The 12,496-nt window shown below is 44.9% G+C and overlaps 1 long non-coding RNA gene across 2 annotated transcripts in view; it reads right to left on the minus strand.

The window, feature by feature from the left end:
- Positions 1–2,236: 2,236 nt before the first annotated feature.
- Positions 2,237–12,496, minus strand: part of LOC133118187 (uncharacterized) — a 51,585-nt gene continuing 41,325 nt past the window's right edge. For both annotated transcript variants that reach the window (XR_009706378.1, XR_009706379.1), the window contains exon 3: positions 2,237–3,530. This is a non-coding gene — a long non-coding RNA (uncharacterized LOC133118187). The remainder of the gene's footprint in view (positions 3,531–12,496) is intronic.

A 12,496-nucleotide genomic window follows, 5' to 3' on the forward strand; every position in this document is an offset into this window, starting at 1 on the left:
AGACACACTGCAGACACACGGAGACACACACGGAGACACACACCGAGACACACTGCAGACACACGGAGACACACACTGCAGACAGTGTTGAAGGTTAAACACTTGGCCGATCATCTGGACTCTCTCAGGTTCACTGCAAAAAACTAAAATATATTTCACTGCAAGAAAATATTGCTATATATTATAATAGCTTTTGAAATTGAAATTTTCTTACCCTGTAGGCACATCTTAAAATGGGTCAAACTGTCTTACCTCATTTGTAATATTTTTGTATTATTTTGCTAAATAGTAATAGAAGTAAGAATTTAAACTTTGCAGTGTTTACAAACATGTCACCACCAATGATTGCCTTGGATTATGGATTGTGCTGTTTTATGTAATGTATTTGCTGTCTTCCCGCCTGGGGCTACAGATGTAAATGAGCTGCTAGCTAACTGGTGCAATTACAATGACCTTTTAATTGTGTACTGTCCCTGCAAAAATAGACAATAAAATAGAATATAAAATATAAATATTTGTTGAGACTGACTTATTTCTTCTCCTATTGCAGTGTTCTGGACCTGGTCATATATTGGTCAGATGATAACTGAAGCGTTTAAGCTGGTACTTTAAGAGTTATCTGTGTCTCATCTCTGGTTATGTGAGTGATTCGCGCAGCGAGCTGTGGCCTGCCAGGCTGTTTCAGATCTGCGCACGCACGGCGACTGCAGTAACTCATTTCCTCACCAGGGCCGTAGATCAAATCCCAGACTGAACTTTTGAAATGAAGCACAGAAGGAGAGTACAGCGCGGCGCTGAACGGGAGTTTTGAGAACAGGCGGTGTTTCCACGAGTGTTCGCAGCGCGAGCATCAAAGAGCAGCGTGCAGGAGGAGACGGACAGCCCACGCGACAGGAGGCGTGTGTCACCGACAGCCACTTCCTCTCCTGGGGGGCAGTTCAGTCTGTATCTCTCTCAGTGGGTCGCTTTACCAGAACTGGGCCAGATCATTATTTCATAAGGTCCCGTATTGTACACATTTCCAGTGTTTTATGTCATTTTTATTTTTGACGGTGTGTGTACAGAGCCCCCCCACGAGGTGAGTAAAATGGCGCTGGAGTACGTTTAGGCTTCATGGGGCGGCTCTGGAGGAATAAACGCATTGCTGCGACGTCACGGCTTCACGGAAGTCCAAGCGGCTCGTTTAAACACTCATTTCCTCCATGTGGATCGTGCGGCTTTCTCTGGAGACTGGACGCTGTGTTTTTTATGGCACCTTTGTACAGTAATCCACATGGGGCGGGAAGTGTCACCTTCCACATGGGACAGAGTAGTGTTTACATGTGGGGCCCCATCACAGCACAGAACACAAAGCTGAGGGGAAAACAGGAACAGACGAACAACACCGTCACAAAGCCTTGTGTTCTGGCAGGGCGAAGGGCCCAGCGTGTCCTGATAAAACACAATAACCTTCACACACCCGATATGAAAACATCCGCACGGTGCCATGGCAACACAAACACTCACGTGGTCCAGGCCTCTAGCCGCGGGCTAAAGCAGTGCCTTGTGGGACCTTTCTCCAGGGCCGGTGTTCGTGACTGAGCGATACAGGACTGAAAAACTCCAACACAACCTGCTGGCCGGCAGATTCATGGCTTTGTATGATCTGTCATTTGTAGAAGTGTCCAATCACGTGCCATGGAGGTGTTCATTCAACCAATCACTACACCAGCCTTCACTCATTAACACCCCTTCAACCAATCACTGCACCAGCCTTCACTCATTAACACACCTTCAACCAATCACTGCACCAGCCTTCACTCATTAACACACCTTCAACCAATCACTGCACCAGCCTTCACTCATTAACACACCTTCAACCAATCACTGCACCAGCCTTCACTCATTAACACACCTTCAACCAATCACTGCACCAGCCTTCACTCATTAACACACCTTCAACCAATCACTGCACCAGCCTTCACTCATTAACACACCTTCAACCAATCACTACACCAGCCTTCACTCATTAACACACCTTCACCCAATCACTACACCAGCTGATTTCACTCATTAACACACCTTCAACCAATCACTACACCAGCTGATTTCACTCATTAACACACCTTCAATCAGAGAGGAGGGAACTAATTTGTGAAATCAGTTGGTGTTGTGGTTGGTCGGCCCTCCGTGGCACATGATAGGACACTACTGTTCTAGAGTATGGTTTAAAAAAAAAAACACAAAACAAGTTGAATGAAGAAATCTATTTTTTATTTAATTTTATAACTGAACTATTAAGAGATGGACTTTGTTTTTCATCAACACCTTAGATAGAAGAGCAAAAACAAAAGTAATAACATAATAAATTATTACAAAAAAGACATTCACGACTCATGTTTTGAAAGGACAGCATCTTCAGAAGCAGCACCAATACATTTTTCACTCCTGTGAAAAATGTCCTCCTTTGTAATAATGCATTTTCCTGTTCTTCCGGGGGTGCAGGTTTCCGTCCCCCAGGCTAAATGAGCAGACTGGGATCACTCTGCTGTAGATCAGCCACACTCTGGGGTAGATCAGCCACACTCTGGGGTAGATCAGTCACACTCTGGGGTAGATCAGCCACACTCTGCTGTAGATCAGCCACACTCTGCTGTAGATCAGCCACACTCTGCTGTAGATCAGTCACACTCTGCTGTAGATCAGCCACACTCTGCTGTAGATCAGTCACACTCTGTGGTAGATCAGCCACACTCTGGGGTAGATCAGCCACACTCTGGGGTAGATCAGCCACACTCTGCTGTAGATCAGCCACACTCTGGGGTAGATCAGTCACACTCTGGGGTAGATCAGCCACACTCTGCTGTAGATCAGTCACACTCTGGGGTAGATCAGCCACACTCTGGGGTAGATCAGCCACACTCTGGGGTAGATCAGCCACACTCTGCTGTAGATCAGCCACACTCTGGGGTAGATCAGCCACACTCTGGGGTAGATCAGTCACACTCTGCTGTAGATCAGCCACACTCTGGGGTAGATCAGCCACACTCTGTGGTAGATCAGTCACACTCTGCTGTAGATCAGCCACACTCTGCTGTAGATCAGCCACACTCTGGGGTAGATCAGTCACACTGTGCTGTAGATCAGCCACACTCTGGGGTAGATCAGTCACACTCTGCTGTAGATCAGTCACACTCTGCTGTAGATCAGTCACACTCTGGGGTAGATCAGTGCCACACTCTGCTGTAGATCAGCCACACTCTGGGGTAGATCAGCCACACTCTGGGGTAGATCAGCCACGGGCATTCAGATCTGATAGGATGTTGATGGTGTAAACGCTGGGCTCATTGAGGCCAGACGTTGGCATGAGAAGCAGAGATAGATAAAGCCCTTGCTGCCCACCTCTGCCTTACAGGGTGAAAGGTCAAGCCCCCAGCAGTCCCACACATTCCGGTCCAGCGGTGATGATGTCATAATGATGCGCTTCCTGATGATGCGTGTCCTGTGGGCCGAGGTTCTGGGTTGTTCTCACGCTCGCCACCGCAGCTGACCTGGGCAGGAGGGACACGCGTCTCAATACACATCTCCTACCCCCATCCCACCCACACACGCACACGCACACGCACACGCACTCGCACACGCACACGCACTCGCACTCGCACTCGCACTCGCACTCGCACACGCACTCGCACTCGCACTCGCACTCGCACACGCACACGCTCACGCACACGCTCACGCTCACGCTCACACTCACACTCACACTCACACTCACACTCACACTCACACTCACACTCACACTCACACTCACACTCACTCACACTCACACTCACACTCACACTCACACTCACACTCACACTCACACACACACACACACACACACACACACACTGAGGAGAGGAGCTCCACCTCCATCCCACACACACACACACACACACACACACACTCACACTCACACTCACACTCACACTCACACTCACACTCACACTCACACTCACACTCACACTCACACTCACACACACACACACACTGAGGAGAGGAGCTCCACCTCCATCCCAGACACACACACACTGAGGAAAGGAGCTCTACCTCCATCCCAGACACACACACAAACACACACACACACACACACACACTGAGGAGAGGAGCTCTGCCATCAGAAAGGAAGGAGACAGGAAGAAGGATGGAGGAGAGGAAAAGGAGAGGAAAGAGCCTCACTCCACTCCCATCACCATTATTATATGACACTGCAAAAAAACTAAAACTAAAACTAGTCTGTCTTAACAAGTATCATAAGTCTTATTTCTATGATTGCAAAATGAGACCCAAAAAAAAAAAAACTGTCAATGAGGTGAGAAGTTTTACTCATTTAAAGATTTACAAACGGGGCAAGAAAATTGAACTTGTCAATTCCAGACAATCTTAATCAACACAAAAACCTGAAGTAAGACCACAGAGTGTAAGATGCAGTCTGAACGCCACGTGTTTGTGCCACTAAATCTGTAATAATGTACCAGCACAGCAGCGTGGGTAAAATGACCTTTTTCCAACATGGATCCCACTCTGTGGTCCTTCTCCCTCTGAATGCATGTGTGTGTGTGTGAGTGTGTGTGTGTGTGTGTGTGTGTGTGTGTGTATGTGTGTGTGTGTGTGTGTGTGTGTGGGTATATGTGCGTGTGCGTGTGTGTGTGTGTGTGTATGTGTGTGTGTGTGTGTATATGCGCGTGTGCATGTGTGTGTGTGTGTGTTTGAGTGTGTGTGTGTGTGTGTGTGTGTGTGTACGTATGTGTGTGAGCGTGTGCGTGCATGCGTGTGTGTGTGCATGTATATGTGTTTGAGGTTGCGTGTGCATGTGTGTGTACGTGTGTACATGTGTGTATGAGTGTGTGTGTGGATGAATATGTGTTTGAGTGTGTGTGTGTGCGTGTGTGTGTGCATGTATATCTGTTTGAGTGTGTGTGTGTGTGTATGTGCGTGTGTGCATGTATATGTGTGTGTGTGCATGTGCATGTGCATGTGTGTGTATGTGTATGTGTATGTGTTTGAGTGTGTGTGTGTGTGTGTGCACATTTTAACCCCCTCAGCTAGAGCCCTGAACAGGAAACACAAGGAACCAATCATAGATTCACATTTCAGGCAGACGCAGACAGTCTCATTGTTATGTATAAGACATCAGCTGGTAAAGCCACACATCTGCTGAGGCCATTCCAAGCTTCCTTTGCTCATGGTTATACTGACTGTGCCCCACACAGGATTTGAACTTGCAGCCACCTTGTTAGAAAAGCTCGCGAGATTTCTGATAATAACACACTGCATCCCAAACACGCGCGATATCCCAATGAGGAAAATGACTTATCATTGTGGCTGGCCGTGTTGGTCCCTAAAACCCACACCCTCAGCCAGCCAGAGGAAGATGGGCTCCCCCCTTGAATCTGCCATCAGAGATTTTCCTTGCCACTGCTGCTGATATATTAAACAAATATATAATTTAGGCAGAGCTTCAGAGGACTTCAGAGTACTGTTCAGCCCCCCCAGTAAGTAATTAGATCAGCAAACTGAGACGGTGGAAAGAAAGGTTTAAAAACAACCCACAAACATGCCAAACACAACTGAGAAAGACGCTGGCAAGAAAAAAGAATTACAGGAAGAGGAGATTCAGGTTAACCTCAGTGCGTTCATCCGTCACCTTTGCCACGCTCGGACCTCTTCTCCTCAGTTCTGACAGTATCATTTCATCCTTTATTCACTGAACAGACATTACTAACATGTACCGGTCCCGTCAGTAAAATAACTGCACTTCACCAGCAAACAAAATGGTGGAAGAAATCTTCTCTTTCACTTCACACAGGCCACCAGATGACACAACGGTCTATTTAAAAAAACACAAACTGTAAAGAACCCCCTAACCCAAGATATCTTTCAGCTAGAACCGTTTTTGTAAAATGTATTTACACATTGTTTCTGCAGACTCTTGTACTCTTGTTGTTATTTTTGTATTTTGTTTTTGTACATTCTTTTGTATATTGCTTTTGTACATAATTTTGCTAGATTTTTTGGTAGATTTCTTTTTTTTTTTTTACATTTCTCTTGTAAATTCTTGGATCTACTATACCTAATAACTTTCCTGGACACAACCAAAACAGAAGCATTCCTCTATTCAGTTGTGAAACGCTCTTCTCATTTAGCTTGTATGTATCGTGTCAGCAACAGAGCGCAATCCCAGCAGGAATATCATGTCCGTCCAAGGCTGGTCAGTGTTTCTTCCCAGATTCCACTGCACACACACACACACACACACACAGGTCAAACACACTGCACACACACACACTCACACACACAGGTCAAACACACTGCACACACACACACTCACAGGTCAAACACATTGGATACACAGGTCAAACACACTGCACACACACACACACACACACACACACACACACACACACAGGTCAAACACACTGCACACACACACACACACAGGTCAAACACACTGCACACACACTCACACTCACAGGTCAAACACACTGCACACACACTCACACTCACAGGTCAAACACACTGCACACACACACACACACACACACACAGGTCAAACACACTGCACACACACTCACACTCACACTCACAGCTCAAACACACTGCACACACACACACACAGGTCAAACACACTGCACACACACTCACACTCACAGGTCAAACACACTGCACACACACACACAGGTCAAACACACTGACAGCTCAAACACACGGCAAATACACACGCAGTGTGCCACATACAAACTGGACAGAAGTTTTAAGCTAAAAATACCTGCCTAAAACACCATTCCCAGCCAAAATCACCCGCGTGCTATTTATAGCGTGAAGTCTGTAGGACACGCTGGTTGCCGACGGCAGCCCCGCTGTGATTGGCTGGTGTGTGTGGAGGCATTTCACAGGGTAATGTGATTGGTCAGTGGACAAACGAGAGAAGTCCTCAACAGGAAGGGGCCCGACCATGAGGCGAAACCTGACACACTAATTACGGGGGCCCAGCCCAGCGGGCTGAGGGCCTGGGGACCCGACACACCCATTAGGGGGCCGAGATACCAGCATACGGCCCACAAGCCCGGGGCCACAACTCACAAACTCAACACGATTCTGTATAAACAAATAACCATCTCCATCTTCTTACTAAAATCAGCAGGAACCGCAGGCCCACCACCACTCCTCAGGCAGGAGAACACTGAAGCCACTCTGAGGCCCCTGACCTGCGCTGTGTCTCTACACCCCCACCTGTCTCTACACCTCCACCTGCACTGTGTCTCTACACCTCCACCTGTCTCTACACCTCCACCTGCGCTGTGTCTCTACACCTCCACCTGTGTCTCTACACCTCCACCTGTCTCTACACCTCCACCGGTCTCTACACCTACACCTGTGTCTCTACACCTCCACCTGTCTCTACACCCCCACCTGTCTCTACACCTCCACCTGCACTGTATCTCTACACCTCCACCTGTCTCTACACCTCCACCTGCACTGTGTCTCTACACCTCCACCTGTCTCTACACCCCCACCTGCACTGTGTCTCTACACCTCCACCTGTCTCTACACCCCCACCTGCACTGTGTCTCTACACCTCCACCTGTCTCTACACCCCCACCTGCACTGTCTCTACACCTCCACCTGCGCTGTGTCTCTACACCTCCACCTGTCTCTACACCTCCACCTGTCTCTACACCCCCACCTGCACTGTCTCTACACCTCCACCTGTGTCTCTACACCTCCACCTGTCTCTACACCTCCACCTGTCTCTACACCTCCACCGGTCTCTACACCTCCACCTGTGTCTCTACACCTCCACCAGCACTGTGTCTCTACACCTCCACCTGTCTCTACACCTCCACCAGCACTGTGTCTCTACACCTCCACATGTGTCTCTACACCTCCACCTGTCTCTACACCTCCACCGGTCTCTACACCTCCACCTGTGTCTCTACACCTCCACCAGCACTGTGTCTCTACACCTCCACCTGTCTCTACACCTCCACCTGCACTGTGTCTCTACACCTCCACCGGTCTCTACACCTCCACCTGTCTCTACACCTCCACCTGTGTCTACACCTCCACCTGTGTCTCTACATCTCCACCTGTCTCTACACCTCCACCTGCGCTGTGTCTCTACACCTCCACCTGTCTCTACACCTCCACCTGTGTCTCTACATCTCCACCTGTCTCTACACCTCCACCTGCGCTGTGTCTCTACACCTCCACCTGTCTCTACACCTCCACCTGCGCTGTGTCTCTACACCTCCACCGGTCTCTACACCTCCACCTGTGTCTCTACACCTCCACCTGTGTCTACACCTCCACCTGTGTCTACACCTCCACCTGGGTACATGGGTCTGGTGCTAAAAGATGAGATTACAGAAAGTGTTTTGGTTTTATATTGAGACTTTCTTTAACATTTTTTTACTAAATAAGATGAAAATATTGCCAATTAGCTTAGACAGTTTGATTCATGTTAAGATTTGACAACGGAAAAAGAACATTTCACTTGTCAAGCAAACAGTAACTTAAAACAAGCTTACATTTGTACGATTATCTAATATTATCTGCCCAGGAAATTGAACACAAATTTGTAATATACAGTACTATATGTAATATAGAGTAATATAGAGTCTGAGGCACCCTTGACTTTATTATATATATGTTTATTTTTGTGTGTGTTAGTATAAAAGTACACATTTGAGATTTACAAATATTCATTTTCCAAAAGATTTAATTGTACAGACATTTTTGTATTTAATTTTTAAAAGTTTACTGTAAGCAATTGACTACTTTTTAGATTAAAAAAAGTAGTCAAGATCAGAAGCAATGATCCAACCAAAGTCTGCAGAAGAACTGTGTCTTATAGAACTGCAGGACAGCGTTGGCTATCTCAGAGAAGTGATGCAGTTTTAATGCCGAAGGGTGGTCACAAACATATTGATTTGATTCACTTTTTAACTATTCTAGCAAATTACTAAAAATAATGTAAAATGTATAGTACGTTTATTTAGGACCTTTCATTGAATTATGTATCTGTACAGAATATTATGCAGGTGCCTAAGACTTTTACACAGTAATGTATATAAAAATAAACACTCACGAACAAAAACTGCTGAGTCACCGGGAAAGCAGTGTTCCAGAGCAAAGCACTCCTGTATCACTGCATGTGCCAATTCACCTGTATCACTGCATGTGCCAAATCACCTGATTCACTGCATGTGCCAAATCACCTGTATCACTGCATGTGCCAAATCACCTGTATCACTGCATGTGCCAAATCACCTGTATCACTGCATGTGCCAAATCACCCGTATCCTTGCATGTGCCAAATCACCTGTATCACTGTATGTGCCAAATCACCTGTATCACTGCATGTGCCAAATCACCCGTATCCTTGCATGTGCCAAATCACCTGTATCACTGCATGTGCCAAATCACCTGTATCACTGCATGTGCCAAATCACCTGTATCACTGCATGTGCCAAATCACCAGTATCCCAATTCATTTAATCATATTTGTATGTTTTTATGTCTTTCTTCTTGCATATGTATTCTGTATGTATTCAGAATGTGTGTTTTGGTTATTGATTAACTTTCTTGCCATGAAAAAGTATTTGCCCCCTTCCTGATTCCTGAATTCCTATTGTTGAGCATTTGTCACACCGAACGCTTTCAGATCTTTAGATAAAACATGATATTATAGAGAGGGAACCTGAGGAAAGACACGTTATGTTACTGAGTTTATTCAATTTTACACATTAAACTTAATAAGTGGTTGGACCACCTTTGGAGCAATAATCACAACCAAAAGCTTTGTATAATTTCATATCGGTCTTTCACATCTCTGTGGTGAATTTGGGCTGGCTCTCCCGTGCAGGCCTGCTTCAGAGAAATTACAGTCTGTTTCAGGCCTGGCCACAGCCCCTCTCTTCACTGCAAAAGAAACAACAAAACGTATTTTAGTTCCTTTACCTTTTTGCTAAATAAGACAAAATATCGGAAATGAGGTGTGACCATTATGACTCATCTCAAGACTTGCCAATGTAATCTGAAAATGTCACAAGTCAAGCAAACATTTGCTTAAATCAAGCTAATATGTTCTACTCGAGGGAAAGAAAGAAGAATCTTCAGTCATATTACAGAACTAAAAGGCTTGTTAAGACGGACACTTTTTTGCAGTGTTGGGTTGTGACAGAAACAGGAAACCAGGAAGGGGGCAAATACATTTTCATGATGCTGTAGTTATTGAAACTTGCACGTGCTTTAGTTAGCCTCTTTCCTCACGGCTCCAGGAGACCGATGTGCTGGGTCTGCCACTATCTGTGTTCACTACAGGTGGGCAGCACTGTAGTTTAATGGGTAGGGAACTGTGTTTGTTACCGGAAGGTTGTAGGTTTGATTCCCAGATAAGACACCACCTTTGAGCCCTTGAGTGAGGTGCCTAACCTGCAGTTTACAGGAAATGCTGTGTAAATGAACACTATCAAAGCTGCGTAAATCACTCTGGATGAGACCATTTAATGAATGCCTGAGAGGTGACGTAATGCGTATTGCCCTCTGTATATCACCCAGAAATAAAGCTGAAATCATAAACACCACATACTCATGACAATGGTTTCTTTTAAAGCACAATAAAGGTTGTAAAAAAATAAAATACAATCTCACAGTCACCACCAATAAAAAATCTTTCAAGAGTTACACCAGATCATCCCTTCGCTGTCTGTAAGTCACAGTAAGAGATTGAGCATATTTCTGAAATATCACAGGGCCCTGCATGCAGGAATATGGTTTTATGAAGGACAATTCTAATATTAATACAGATGATTCGCCAAACATTGATTGTTGGCTTTTTTAATTTAATCTGGAGAAAATAAGGTTGAGAAATGCATGCTCACTGTACACTGTTTGGAAACAATGTGATTTTTTCTTACGATGCAATATTATTTACTTTAAAATAAAGGTATATTAAATTAAATATTTTAAATAATTGTAATTTTTCAAAGAAAGCTAATGCTAACACAATGCTAATTCCCTTTTGCGCATAATGTTCATTTTCTTTCTGTGATTCTCTTAATATTGTCATTTTAACATGCTATTTAAAAAATATATTACATGAAATATTGCCAAGTATTATAATCGTAATTATTTATACGTACAATGAATTACACTTTGTAAAAATGTAAAAGTGCTTTACAGGCAAGTGAAATTAAACATTTTGTTTATTTTACAACTGTTTTCTATTTTAAGTTAGCATTCGCTCACGCACACACACACACACACACACATGTACGCACACACACACACACACACACACACACACACACACACAGTGTGGACTATTCACGCATAATTTGCCTTAAAACAGCACAGAAGATGTGTTTTGTTTTGCAAAGCAGTATTTTCTAACATTGTCCTCACTCCTGTCAGGGGTCAGGGGTCAGGGGTCAGAGGTCAGAGGTCGGGCTGGTCTGGATGCAGACGTTGAGCTTGATGTTTCAGACGGTTTCTGGATGGATTCTGTCAGTCAGGCAAACGCTGGGCTGTTTTTCAGCAATGCAGCAGAAACCAGTCTTTCAGGTTCTTCTTGCCGGCTAGCATTACCTAGCTGACAGGCTAGCTCATCTCAGGAAAACATGTACCATTCCCCGCACTCGCCCAACTCGTACTGAGCGCTGTGTACGAACAGGGCAGGATGGGACAATAACAAGAGGAGCCCAAACCCAGTGCAGAGTGCGTGCCATGGCCCTGTCCGCCCCCTCCTGAAACAGCCGGCTTTTCCACAACACCACTCCTCACAGGCCGTTTAACAGCCTTTATTGGGCAATCATTTCTTGCCGATTATGACTGGCCACTCATCACCAATATTAATAATGTTTATCATTTCAGCTACAGTGGTAGAAACACATCTAGGTAGAGGAAATGTACTGCAAAATGAATTCCACTAACTGTCACAATGAAAGAGTAGGCTGTTTGAGGCCAAACAGGTAAACTGATCAAACAATCACACAACTCAGCTTATGACTATGCACACCTCATGTCGTTATGGATGTAACACCCGTTAAATACAAGGCTCTGAGATACATTTCAATATTATGTGGTACATGTATTATTATTTTTAATAATCGGGTCCGCATTTCCCCATTGTTTCTGTTTGGAAAATTTGTTCAATTTGTTCATTTATACTTTAAATGTATTGCTACATTTTGTTTAATGAACTTCAGTGGCAGCATATTTTAGGAGGGAGTCATGGCGTACATGACCTATGACCCTCAGAGAAACTATCGGCAGCTTCAGTGAAATTGGGATTACATTTCTCTCCTCTATGCTGACGGCAGTGAGGTTATGCAAACCAATAGTATCACTTTGTTTTCAACTGTTTGTGGTTTTTTTGTTTGGTTGGTTTAATAAATGTCACTTTTCAGTTAACCTTAACGATGAACAATTTCTTCAGAACTCTTTTCAGAAGAACACTGCACCACCTAAAGAAAAA

This window comes from Conger conger, chromosome 18, assembly GCF_963514075.1.
Source record: "Conger conger chromosome 18, fConCon1.1, whole genome shotgun sequence".
Lineage (NCBI taxonomy): Eukaryota > Metazoa > Chordata > Actinopteri > Anguilliformes > Congridae > Conger > Conger conger.